General features: G+C 52.1%; 1 pseudogene; it reads right to left on the bottom strand.

Moving 5' to 3' along the window:
- Positions 1-14216: 14216 nt before the first annotated feature.
- LOC149432885 (U2 spliceosomal RNA) lies at positions 14217-14377 on the bottom strand (annotated as a pseudogene).
- Positions 14378-15011: the final 634 nt, after the last annotated feature.

Here is a 15011-nt window from a genome sequence, read left to right on the forward strand (position 1 = left end):
CCTGAACTCGTCCCACAACCTCTCATTGACCCTGAACTCGTCCCACAACCTCTCATTGATCCTGAACTGGTCCCACAACTTCTCAATGACCCTGAACTGGTCCCACAACCTCTCATTGACCCTGAACTCGTCCCACAACCTCTCAATGACCCTGAACTCGTCCCACAACCTCTCATTGACCCTGAACTGGTCCCACAACCTCTCAATGACCCTGAACTGGTCCCACAACTTCTCAATGACCCTGAACTGGTCCCACAACCTCTCAATGACCCCGAACTGGTCCCACAACCTCTCAATGACCCGAACTGGTCCCACAACCTCTCAATGACCCTGAAGTGGTCCCACAACCTCTCATTGACCCTGAACTCGTCCCACAACCTCTCAATGACCCTGAACTGGTCCCACAACCTCTCATTGACCCCGAACTGGTCCCACAACCTCTCAATGACCCCGAACTGGTCCCACAACCTCTCATTGACCCTGAACTGGTCCCACAACCTCTCATTGACCCTGAACTGGTCCCACAACCTCTCATTGACCCTGAACTGGTCCCACAACCTCTCATTGACCCTGAACTGGTCCCACAACCTCTCAATGAAGACATGATCCTTCCACTAGACGTTGTACTGATCTGATCCCACAATGCAGCTATAATCTGAACACACAGTCCTTATCTAGTCCCTTCACTCAATCATCCACAATAGTGAATTGGTCAGAACAATTATTCCATCACCTCCCCATGGCACTGTATCCCCACCAGCACTCATCCACAGTCCTTGGTTAGTCCTATACAGGGGCGGACTGACCATTTGCAAATTCGGGCACTGCCCGAGGGCCCGGGGTCAGTAGGGGGCCCCATGAGATGCCCCTGATACCTTTTTCATAGGCTTTTTTAAATTTGGGCAAGGACACAGGGGCCCCATGATCACCTATTGCCCGGGGGCCCCATGAGTTGTCAGTCCACCCTGGTCCTATTACTAATAACTGAACCTTATCTGGTCCAACCATTCATCCATAGCTCTGGATTAGTCAAATCGTCCCAGCGCTCATCCCCAGTCCTGCCTGGGTCCCAGCCCTCATCCCCAGTCCTGCGCGGGTCCCAGCCCTCATCCCCAGTCCTGCGCGGGTCCCAGCCCTCATCCCCAGTCCTGCGCGGGTCCCAGCCCTCATCCCCACTCCTGCACGGGTCCCAGCCCTCATCCCCAGTCCCCATCCCCAGCCCTGCACGGGTCCCAGCCCTCATCCCCAGTCCCCATCCCCAGCCCTGCACGGGTCCCAGCCCTCATCCCCAGCCCTGCACGGGTCCCAGCCCTCATCCCCAGCCCTGCACGGGTCCCAGCCCTCATCCCCAGCCCTGCACGGGTCCCAGCCCTCATCCCCAGCCCTACACGGGTCCCAGCCCTCATCCCCAGTCCCCATCCCCAGCCCTGCACGGGTCCCAGCCCTCATCCCCAGCCCTGCACGGGTCCCAGCCCTCATCCCCAGCCCTGCACGGGTCCCAGCCCTCATCCCCAGCCCTACACGGGTCCCAGCCCTCATCCCCAGTCCCCATCCCCAGCCCTGCACGGGTCCCAGCCCTCATCCCCAGCCCTGCACGGGTCCCAGCCCTCATCCCCAGCCCTGCACGGGTCCCAGCCCTCATCCCCAGTCCTACACGGGTCCCAGCCCTCATCCCCAGTCCTACACCGGTCCCAGCCCTCATCCATGGTCCATGACTTATGTTTACCCATAACAGTTCTTATCATTTATCTATCATTGTCATCACATGCAGAATAGTCCCATGACTCCACGGTCCTGAACTGGTCCCATCATTGAGATCTAACCATTACATGTTTCAGCTGAGACCCAGAAATTACCCCCCCCCTCCATATGAATAGTCCCACCAGTCTTCAACAGTCCATATATAACCCTCTCACCCCTCTACAGTCCTAGCTACACCTCCACAGACCTCAGATCAATCCGTCTGCACCCTCACAGTCCTCAGCCTGCACCCTCACAGTCCTCCATAGGAGGTCAGATGTCCTCAGGTGACACCATCAACCAATCCTCATTTGGTCCTGTCACTCCTGTCAGTCATCGGTCAGCACTACCACCCCCCATATCAACCCTCAGATGGTGTTCTCACCCCAGATTAGTCCTCGGGTGACACTGTTGCCCTGCTATCAGTCCTCCAGCGGCACTCTGGTCCCTCAGTCAGTCCTCCAGCGGCACTCTGGTCCCTCAGTCAGTCCTCCAGCGGCACTCTGGTCCCTCAGTCAGTCCTCCAGCGGCACTCTGGTCCCTCAGTCAGTCCTCCAGCGGCACTCTGGTCCCTCAGTCAGTCCTCCAGCGGCACTCTGGTCCCTCAGTCAGTCCTCCAGCGGCACTCTGGTCCCTCAGTCAGTCCTCCAGCGGCACTCTGGTCCCTCAGTCAGTCCTCCAGCGGCACTCTGGTCCCTCAGTCAGTCCTCCAGCGGCACTCTGGTCCCTCAATCAGTCCTCCAGCGGCACTGTCACCCCTCTATTAGCCTTTGGATAGAACCGTAGCTTCTCTCTCAGACGGTGGGTGACCCCGCGGCCCCTGTCAGTCCTCAGGTGACACAGTTGCCCCTCAATGAGACCTCTGGTGACCCTGTCACAGTCCTCAGAAGACCACCGTAGCCCGTGTATCAGTCCTCGGGTGACACCCCCCCGGACCGCCTGTCAGTCCTTGGGTGGTCATTCTCCCCCCCCCCCCCAGGTGACCCCGTGGCCCCTCTCTCCTCCTCAGGTGACCCCGTGGCCCCTCTCTCCCCCTCAGGTGACCCCTCTCTCCCCCCCAGGTGACCCCGTGGCCCCTCTCTCCCCCCTGTGGCCCCTCACTCACCGACTTGCAGCACATTGTCCACACATTGGCCGTCCAGCAGGCGGATCCCCCGGCGGAAGGGCAGTCCGTCAGTGGCGGGGGCCCCGGGCCCCGGGATGGAGGCGGGCTCGGGGGCCTGGAAGGACGAGTACATGCAGATCTCCCTCTCGTTGCGGGGGAAGGACCAGTAGACGATGCGGCGCTGGACGGGCTCCGGGATCCGCTCGAAGCGCTCCTCCACCCGCTCGAAGGCCCACTTCTCCGCCACCGCCTTGGCCGCGCAGTCCAGCAGAGACTCGGGCTGGTGCGGGGGCTGGGGACCCCGGGATGGGGGGCCCCGCGGGGGAGGGAGCCGGGAGCACAGCCGCTTCACCGGCGGAGATCGCTCAGCCTCCGCCATGTCCGCCGACTGACTGACTGACTGGGCGGCGGGGCCGCGCCGCGCGGGCACGCTCCGCCCACCGGTGATTGGCTGAGGGGAGAGCACTGCGCGCCGCCCGCGGGAGTCCATTGGCCGGCGGACGAGAGCGAGCGCCTGGGGAGAGCGCTGATTGGACGAAGACAAGAAAGGCCAGGAAGGAGGGGAGGAGCCATGTGTGAAGGGAGGCCAGCTGTCACTGTGTACATTGTATAGACATTCCATATATAGATACAATGTATACATCCCGTATATAGAGAGATACAATGTATACATCCCGTATATACAGAGATACAATGTATACATCCCGTATATAGAGAGATACAACGTATACATCCCGTATATACAGAGATACAACGTATACATCCCGTATATACAGAGATACAACGTATACATCCCGTATATACAGAGATACAACGTATACATCCCATATATAGAGAGATACAATGTATACATCCCGTATATAGAGAGATACAATGTATACATCCCGTATATACAGAGAGATACAACGTATACATCCCGTATATACAGAGATACAACGTATACATCCCGTATATACAGAGATACAACGTATACATCCCGTATATACAGAGATACGACGTATACATCCCGTATATACAGAGATACGACGTATACATCCCGTATATACAGAGATACAACGTATACATCCCGTATATACAGAGATACAACGTATACATCCCGTATATACAGAGATACAACGTATACATCCCGTATATAGAGAGATACAATGTATACATCCCGTATATACAGAGATACAACGTATACATCCCGTATATACAGAGATACAACGTATACATCCCGTATATACAGAGATACAACGTATACATCCCGTATATACAGAGATACAACGTATACATCCCATATATAGAGAGATACAATGTATACATCCCGTATATACAGAGAGATACAACGTATACATCCCGTATATACAGAGAGATACAATGTATACATCCCATATAGAGAGATACAATGTATACATCCCATATATACAGAGAGATACAATGTATACATCCCATATATACAGAGATACAACGTATACATCCCGTATATACAGAGATACAACGTATACATCCCATATATAGAGAGATACAATGTATACATCCCGTATATACAGAGAGATACAACGTATACATCCCGTATATACAGAGAGATACAATGTATACATCCCATATAGAGAGATACAATGTATACATCCCATATATACAGAGAGATACAATGTATACATCCCATATATACAGAGATACAACGTATACATCCCGTATATACAGAGAGATACAACGTATACATCCCGTATATAGAGAGATACAACGTATACATCCCGTATATACAGAGATACAATGTATACATCCCATATATAGAGAGATACAATGTATACATCCCGTATAGAGAGATACAATGTATACATCCCATATATACAGAGAGATACAATGTATACATCCCGTATATACAGAGATACAACGTATACATCCCGTATATAGAGAGATACAACGTATACATCCCGTATATACAGCGATACAACGTATACATCCCGTATATAGAGAGATACAACGTATACATCCTGTATATAGAGAGATACAACGTATACATCCCGTATATACAGAGATACAACGTATACATCCCGTATATAGAGAGATACAATGTATACATCCCGTATATACAGAGATACAACGTACACATCCCGTATATAGAGAGATACAACGTATACATCCCGTATATAGAGAGATACAACGTATACATCCCGTATATACAGAGAGATACAACGTATACCTCCCGTATACAGAGATACAACGTATACATCCCGTATATACAGAGAGATACAACGTATACATCCTGTATATACAGAGATACAACGTATACATCCCGTATACAGAGATACAACGTATACATCCCGTATATACAGAGAGATACGACGTATACATCCCGTATACAGAGATACAACGTATACATCCCGTATATACAGAGAGATACGACGTATACATCCCGTATATAGAGAGATACGACGTATACATCCCGTATATACAGAGATACAACGTATACATCCCGTATATAGAGAGATACAACGTATACATCCCGTATATACAGAGATACGACGTATACATCCCGTATATACAGCGATACGACGTATACATCCCGTATATACAGAGATACAACGTATACATCCCGTATATACAGAGATACAACGTATACATCCCATATATAGAGAGATACAATGTATACATCCCGTATATAGAGAGATACAACGTATACATCCCGTATATACAGAGATACAACGTATACATCCCGTATATACAGATATACAACGTATTCGTCCCGTATATACAGAGATACAATGTATACATCCCGTATATAGAGAGATACAACGTATACATCCCGTATATACAGAGATACAATGTATACATCCCGTATATACAGAGATACAATGTATACATCCCGTATATACAGAGATACAACGTATACATCCCGTATATACAGAGATACAATGTATACATCCCATATATAGAGAGATACAATGTATACATCCCGTATATAGAGAGACACAATGTATACATCCCGTATATACAGAGAGATACGACGTATACATCCCGTATATACAGAGATACAACGTACACATCCCGTATATACAGAGATACAATGTATACATCCCATATATAGAGAGATACAATGTATACATCCCGTATATAGAGAGACACAATGTATACATCCCGTATATACAGAGAGATACAATGTATACATCCCGTATATACAGAGAGATACAATGTATACATCCCGTATATACAGAGATACAATGTATACATCCCGTATATACAGAGAGATACAATGTATACATCCCGTATATACAGAGATACAATGTATACATCCCGTATATACAGAGAGATACAATGTATACATCCCGTATATAGAGAGATACAATGTATACATCCCGTATATACAGACAGATACAATGTATACATCCCGTATATACAGAGATACAATGTATACATCCCGTATATACAGAGAGATACAACGTATACATTCTGTATATACAGAGAGATACAACGTATACATCCCGTATACAGAGAGATACAATGTATATATATATATACACGTCTCCAAAAATTGAAAGGAAGACTCTGAGAACCCATCAGACCTCAATTGGGAGGAATCTCCTGCTGGATCTCTATACTGACATGGACGGGGGATGGGTGAGGAACGTAAGGACGCCCCATCATTGGATGGAAATGGACTGAGTTCAAAGACACCCCGAAAATCAAAGTGAAGAAATGATGCAGCAGGCGAGTCCATTTGGCTGAACTGTCATTGCAGCAACTCAGGATGGTCCTCAGTAGTCTGTGTGGCCCCCACGTGCTTGTATGCATGCCTGACAACATCGGGGGAGGGTCCTAATGAGACCACGGATGGTGTCCTGGGGGATTTCCTCCCAGATCTGGACCAGGGCATCACTGAGCTTCTGGACAGTCTGAGGTGCAACCTGGTGGCGTCAGATGGACCGAAACATGACATCCCAGAGGGGTTCTATTGGATTTAGGTCAGGCGAGCGTGGGGGCCATTCAATGGTATCAATTCCTTCATCCTCCAGGAACTGCCTGCATACTCTCCCCACATGAGGCCGGGCATTGCCAGGAGGAACCCAGGACCCACTGCACCAGGAGGAACCCAGGACCCACTGCACCAGGAGGAACCCAGGACCCACTGCACCAGGAGGAACCCACGACCCACCGCACCAGGAGGAACCCAGGACCCCCTGCACCAGCGTAGGGTCTGACAATGGGTCCAAGGATTTCATCCCGATACCTAATGGCAGTCAGGGTGCCATTGTCTAGCCTGTAGAGGTCTGTGTGTCCCTCCATGGAGATGCCTCCCCAGACCATCACTGACCCACCACCACAACGGTCATGGTGAACCATGTTACAGGCAGCAGAATGTTCTCCACGGCTTCTCCAGATCCTTTCACGTCTGTCACATGTGCTCAGGGGGAACCTGCTCTCATCTGTGAGAAGCACAGGGTGCCAGTGGTGGACCTGCCAATTCTGGGGTTCAATGGCCAATGCCAATCCAGCTCTATGGTGCCGGGCAGTGAGCACAGGGCCCACTAGAGGACGTCGGGCCCTCAGGCCACCCTCATGAAGTCTGTTTCTGATTGTTTGGTCAGAGACATTCACACCAGTGGCCTGCTGGAGGTCATTTTGTAGGGCTCTGGTAGGGCTCATCCTACATGGTATTTATGATATATATGTATATACCTATAACAATAATATATATATATTTATTTTATTGTATTGTTATAGGTATATACATATATATCGTACATACCATGCATACTGTACGCGAATGTGTGAAAAACGAAAAACCCGTAAGTGTACAAAAAAAGAGTGCAAGTGCAAAAACACAAACACAAAAAAGTGCACTTAGGGGTGTGCTTCGTCCTTCCCCCGAAGGGGATGGACCTCTACCCTGATCCCCCGGGGCACGAAGCTCCTGACAGGGACAAGGTTCCCATGTGGTCCGCCTAGCCAAAAGGCCTGGCGGATCCCGTTCCTTGTGGCCAGCCGAAGCCGGACACCAAGTACTTGGTAAGGGGGCTCTCCCGAAGAGAAAACCCCCTAGGGACAGGGGAGGAAGGAACCAAAAGGCCACACATCCTCCCCCTAGACTTCAGGGTAGGCCCGAGGGCCACACCCTACCATCCTGTGAGAAAGAAAACACACACAAAAGTGAAAAGTGACAAACAGTGGGAGAAATAAATTAAATAAATAAGTGGCCGTGCAATAGTGAACTGGCCAGGCCCTGAGTGTTACGGATCCGCCAGGTGGCACCTCTGGCAGCCCACTAGGCGGAATCACCCGGAGCGTGGGGTCTAAGTCCCGGTCTGCGTTTTCACCAGGGCCCCTGATGGTGGGGATGGACTTGGAGCAGAACCGGGACCAGGTCACGACCTCCGAGAAATACCACCCGTGGCAGAGGGAGCCTCCGTGGATAGAAGTAGGACAGAGTAGAGTCAGATGTGAGGAGGCCGGCAGGACCTGGCAGGATAAACCGGCGGTTGTCACCGTGGGAAATGGCGTGGTACCGAGACAGTAGGCAGAGAGTGGTCAGGTCGCACGCTGGGTCAGTTACCGGGGTCAGTCCGCAGAATGGTCAAACAAGCCGGGGGTCGGGACAGGAGAAGGCAGCGTAGTCAGGGACAATCCGGGTCAATCACAGGGGAAGGCAGCGTAGTCAGATAATCCGGGTCAGGGCAGGAGCAGGCAGAACGTCAAACAATCCGGGTCACAATCACAGGAAACACAGGTATCAGATCAGACCTTGCGGCGATTTATGACAGTGCAGGGCATCTTTAAATATCGCGCCCTGCACTGCCATTGGCCGCCCAGGACGCGCCCCCGGGCTGTCATTGGTCGCCCGAGGCGCGCCCGCGGCTCCTACTGCGCATGCGCGGCCTCCTGTCAGCCGCGGCCCGCCGGGATCTGGTGCCTGTGTCCCGGCGTGAGCCGCCGCTATTGCGCATGCGCCGGGGACGGAGCCGCGGCGGACCCTGACATTGCCCCCCCCCTACGGGCACCCTCCGGGAGCCCCACTGATTTCTCCACCGCGGGTGGCCACGAAAGAACTCCCGGATGAGCCTGGGAGCGTGAACATTCTGGATGGGTTCCCAAGAGTTTTCCTCAGGACCATAACCCTTCCATTTTATCAAAAACTGCGTCTGGCCTCCCCTCCTACGGCAACCGAGAATCGTTTCTACCTCGTACTCTTCTTGTTCACCTATGGTGACTGCCTCAGGAGGCCTGGATTCCCGATCCGGGAAAGGGTCCGATGCGGCCGGTTTCAGAAGAGACACATGAAACACCGGGTGAATCCTGAAAGACTCCGGCAGTTCGAGTTCGTAAGCTACCTCGTTGATGACTCGCTTGACTTGGAACGGGCCAACAAATTTCGGACCCAATTTCCTTGATGGACACTGCATCTTCAAGTTGGCAGTGGCCAGCCAAACCCGGTCTCCAGGTTGAAGCGCCAGTTCCCCCCTTCTCCTCCTGTCAAATGCCTTCTTGCTGTCCTCCTGGGCTTTCGTGATGGCCTCCTGAACTGTTTTGTTATTGGTCGAAAGGAAATTTAGGATGTCTTGAGATGCTGGCACTGAGCTCTCTGGCATGAGATCGGGAAGAAATGTTGGATGGTAACCGTAATTGGTGAAGAACGGGGATTGCCCCGTAGCGGAGTGGTTCGAGTTGTTGTAGGCAAACTCCGCTGACGGTAACAGCGTCAACCAGTCGTCCTGTAGGTAGGACGTGTAGCATCGGAGGTATTGCTCTAATACTTGGTTGGTCCTCTCTGTTTGCCCATTGGTCTGGGGATGGTAAGCGGACGAGAGTGACAACTTGATTCCCAATGCTTCGCACAAAGCCTTCCAGAACCTTGAAGTGAACTGGGCTCCCCGATCTGATACTATATCCTCGGGAACTCCATGTAGTCTAACTATTTCCTTGATAAATATTCGTGCAGTTTCCGGCGCGGATGGTGTCTTTTCCAGGGGTACGAAATGGGCCATCTTAGAGAAGCGATCGACAATCACAAATATGGCAGTGTGGCCTTGAGACGGTGGGAGTTCGACAATAAAGTCCATGGCTATCATTTGCCAGGCCCTCTTTGGAATTGGCAACGGGCGCAACAATCCCCAGGCCTTGCTTCTGGAGGGTTTATTCCTCTGGCAGGTAGGACAAGTCTGAACGTAGCGCTCGCAGTCCTTGACCATGTTCGGCCACCAGAATGAGCGCTGCAGAAGTTCCAGGGTCTTCGTAACTCCGAAATGGCCCGCCATTGGATGGTCGTGGCAGTGGCCCAGGACCATGGTTCGGACTCCTTCGGGTACTACGATCCGACCCTCCTTCCACAATAACCCTTCACGGTTCAGGAGAGGTGTCCCAGGCGGCGCTGGTAGTCCCACGGAAGCGTCAAGAAGTTTGGAGCGGAGTTCCGTCTGTAGGACGAGGAAATTTCCGGATGGTAGGATCGTGTCAGGTCTTGGTGTATCGTCGGGGTCCTCAAACATGCGGGACAGCGCGTCCGGCTTAGTGTTCTTAGAGCCAGGTCGATAAGTTATGTGGAAGGTAAACCGGGAAAAGAAAAGAGCCCATCTCGCCTGGCGTGGCTTCAGTCGTCTGGCTGTCCTCAAATACTCCAGGTTTTTGTGATCGGTATATATCAGGATGGGGTGTGTAGCTCCTTCCAGCAAGTACCGCCATTCTTCCAGGGCGGTCTTTATGGCCAGGAGCTCCCGATCTCCGATGTCGTAGTTTCGCTCGGCAGGTGTCAATTTCCTGGAGAAGAACGCTACAGGATGTAGCAGCTCCTTGGTGCCGTTCCTTTGAGATAGGACCGCTCCTACCGCGTTTTCTGAGGCATCCACTTCCAACACGTATGGGAGAGAAGAATCGGGATGACTGAGTATCGGAGCAGAGGTAAAAAGTTTCTTGAGAACTTCAAAAGCAGTTTGTGCTTCGGTAGACCACTTAAAGCGGATCCCCTGTTTAGTCAGTTGCGTGATTGGGGAGACCAGTCCGGAGAAGTTCTTGATAAATTTTCGATAAAAGTTTGCAAAACCGATAAAACGCTGCACGCCCTTCTTATCGGTGGGTATCGGCCAATCCAGGATTGCCGAGACTTTCCGGGGGTCCATCGCGACCCCCGCGGGGGAGAGAACCAATCCCAGGAATGTGATCTTATGCTGTTCAAAACAGCATTTGTCTGCTTTGGCGTATAGCCTGTGTTGGCGCAAACGTTCCAACACCCGCATCACGTGATTTCGATGAGCCTCCAGAGAGGGCGAGAAGATTAAGATGTCGTCCAAATAGACAACCATGAAGATATCAAGGAAATCACGAAACACGTCGTTTATAAAATGTTGGAAGGTGGCCGGAGCGTTACAGAGCCCGAACGGCATGACCAGGTATTCAAAGTGTCCGTATCGCGTACGGAAGGCCGTCTTCCATTCATCACCTTCCCTGATACGAACTAGATTGTAGGCCCCCCGTAAGTCTAGCTTAGTAAAAACCATTGCGGACCTTAACCTCTGGAGGAGCTCGGGAACCAGGGGTAACGGGTAGCGTTTTTTTACCGTGATCCTATTCAGGTTGTGGTAGTCTATACAGGGCCACAGTGTCTTGTCCTTCTTCTCTACAAAGAATAGCCCGGCCCCGGCTGGGGACGTGGAAGGGCGAATAAAGCCCTTCTGAAGGTTTTCGTCTATGTATTCCCTCAAAACTCCTGACTCGAGCTCTGATAAAGGGAAAATACGGCCGAACGAAATTTCAGATCCGGGCAGGAGGTCTATGGGACAGTCGTAAGATCGGTGTGGGGGAAGTGTGTCTGCCCCTTGCTTACTAAACACGTCCAGAAAGTCATGGTAGGCCGGGGGAATAACCTGGGACAGATCTGTATCCCCATCCATGCATAGGAGTAATTGGGGGACCACGGGCCCTGAGACGTGGCAACTTTTCAGACAGTATGTGGACCGAAACTGCACGGTTCCCTTCTCCCAGTCAATCTGGGGGTTATGGGCTCGCAGCCAAGGAAGCCCCAGAATGACCGGGAAAAGGGGGGACGCGATGGCGTCCAGACGGAGGAATTCCTGGTGATGATCAGCCATTGAGGCGAAAATAGGGGGTGTCTCCTGATTCACCACTCCCGATTTTAAGCTAGACCCATCCGCCAGGAAGATGTTCAGCCCCCTTTCCTTGGTCTGGAGTGGGATACCTTGCTGGTGAGCAAACGTGAGATCAATAAAGCAGCTACATGCCCCCGAATCTATGATAGCTGTCACCGTCAAGGTTCTTCCTGGGAGCTGTAAAGACACCGGTATGGCCAGATAACTTGACTGATCACCCCTTTCTGCAGATAACAGAAAAAAACTAGAAGTGGACTTACATTTTTTCGTAGGACAGGAGCGCACCCGGTGGCCAGCTTCTCCGCAGTACAGACAGAGGTTCTGTGATAGTCTCCTCTGACGTTCTTCGGCCGATAATGTGGACCGAGCCAGTCCCAGTTGCATGGGTTCGGAGGTGTCCCCAGGTTCCGAGCTCCGGGTAGTGCTTCCTGTGGGCGGGAATAATCCCCTTGATGGTACCCAAGCCGCCCTTTGACCCTGGTTGCTTCGTTCAAGCCGGCGTTCTCTCAGTCTGCGGTCAATTTGTATGGCCAGCTCGATTAGCTTCTCTAGGGAGTCAGGTAGGCCTACCCGTGCTAACTCGTCTTTGAGTGACTCAGATAGCCCAATGCGAAATTGGTGACATAATGCCGCATCGTTCCATCGGGTGTCCCCCATCCAGCGTCTGAATTCAGACGCGTACTCCTCGGCTGCCCGGCGACCCTGCCGCAGAGAGTACAAGGTGGACTCTGCGGAAGCAGCTCGCTGAGGGTCGTCATATAGTATGGCCATGGCTCTAAAAAATTCAGTCACGGAATCAAGATGGGGGTCGTGATTCTCCATCAGGCGATGAGCCCAATCCTGGGGCTCATCCTAAAGGAGAGAGACTATAAACCCCACCTTGACGGTCTTGGTGGTGAATGTGCGGGGCTGCAGGTCGAAGAACAGGATGCACGCATTCCGGAAGGCCCTGAAGCGGCTTCGGTCTCCACGGAAGCATTCTGGTAAGGGAACGCGGGGTTCAGGAGTAGGGGGTGCGGCCCCTGCTCCGGGAGCTGGGGTAGCAGGTGATTCCCCAGGAGAAGCTGCGGGACTCGAGCTCTGTGCCGGGGATGTAAGGGTGACTAACGTCTCCATGCGGTCCTCAAGGTGGGAGCATCGGGTATGAAAAGTCTGGACCGCTTGGGTTAGGGTCGCCATATGCTGGCAGATATCCTCCAGGGAGGCCGGGCCTCTTCCTGACTCTGTCATGGCCGCAAGGTACTGTTACGGATCCGCCAGGTGGCACCTCTGGCAGCCCACTAGGCGGAATCACCCGGAGCGTGGGGTCTAAGTCCTGGTCTGCGTTTTCACCAGGGCCCCTGATGGTGGGGATGGACTTGGAGCAGAACCGGGACCAGGTCACGACCTCCGAGCAATACCACCCGTGGCAGAGGGAGCCTCCGTGGATAGAAGTAGGACAGAGTAGAGTCAGATGTGAGGAGGCCGGCAGGACCTGGCAGGATAAACCGGCGGTTGTCACCGTGGGAAATGGCGTGGTACCGAGACAGTAGGCAGAGAGTGGTCAGGTCGCACGCTGGGTCAGTTACCGGGGTCAGTCCGCAGAATGGTCAAACAAGCCGGGGGTTGGGACAGGAGAAGGCAGCGTAGTCAGGGACAATCCGGGTCAATCACAGGGGAAGGCAGCGTAGTCAGATAATCCGGGTCAGGGCAGGAGCAGGCAGAACGTCAAACAATCCGGGTCACAATCACAGGAAACACAGGAATCAGATCAGACCTTGCGGCGATTTATGACAGTGCAGGGCATCTTTAAATATCGCGCCCTGCACTGCCATTGGCCGCCCAGGACGCGCCCCCGGGCTGTCATTGGTCGCCCGAGGCGCGCCCGCGGCTCCTACTGCGCATGCGCGGCCTCCTGTCAGCCGCGGCCCGCCGGGATCTGGTGCCTGTGTCCCGGCGTGAGCCGCCGCTATTGCGCATGCGCCGGGGACGGAGCCGCGGCGGACCCTGACACTGAGGCCCATAGCAAAAATTGCCCAGGACTTAGCCAAAAGGCCCAGCCCTAAAAGGCGCAGTGCAGGAAAAGTGTTTGAAACAGTGACCATGTGCCGTTTCACACGTTGGGGTCCCACACCCAAGTGTTACTAAGAGCACCCCTGAGGCGACCACTCTCAGGGGGCACTGGTTCGTGGACTTTCTGCCTCCCCGGCCCCTGGCCAGAAAAGGTAGATCCATTCAAACCAGGAAGAACTGGGCCCCTCCGGTTTTCCAGGGGGAATTACTCCCAGGCCCCAGCAGCCTGTGGGCGCCTCGGTTTCTGTTCCAACCTGTACTAACCATCAGGACCCCCATCCTACCAGCAGGGGTACTATACAACCAGTCATCCCCGCAAGCAGGAATGATGGTGGAGCGCCCTACTGGACACTGATAAGAAGAGATACTACACTGGATCTTAGCCAAAAGGCCGAGAAGCGTACTGTACAAATTCTATCCACTCTATACATTGTCTAAATTGGCCCTAGTATGTGTATGTCTAAATGTAAGGTAGGGACCTTAGATTGTACGCTCCTCGGGGGCGGGGACTGATGTGAATGTACAATATATATGTGAAGTGCTGCGTAAATTGACAGTGCTATATAAGTACCTGAAATAAATAAATAATAAATATACATTCCTCCTTCGATGAGCATCCTATGTACAGTTGCAAGAAAAAGTATGTGAACCCCTTGGGATTATGTGGAGTTTTGCATGAATTGGGCATAAAATGTGCTCTGAACGTCATCTAAGTCATAACAATAGAAGAACACAGTCTGCTGAACATAATAATACACACACATTAGATCTTGCCATGGTTTAATTGCACATAACATGTAAACATTCACAGTGCAGGGAGGAAAAAGTATGTGAACCTTTGGACTTAATAACTGGTTGACCCTCCTTTGGCAGCAATAACCTCAACCAATCGTGTCCTGTAGTTGCAGATCAGACTTGCACAATGATCTGGAGTAATTTTGGACCACTCCTCTTCACAAAACTTTTCAGTGTAGCAATATTCTTGGGATGTCTGGTGTGAATCGCTCTCTTAAGGTCATGCCACAGAATTTCAATCA

This window comes from Staurois parvus, unplaced genomic scaffold, assembly GCF_062004578.1.
Source record: "Staurois parvus isolate SC_StPar_1 unplaced genomic scaffold, SC_StPar_1.0 ptg002064l, whole genome shotgun sequence".
NCBI classification, from domain to species: Eukaryota; Metazoa; Chordata; class Amphibia; order Anura; family Ranidae; genus Staurois; species Staurois parvus.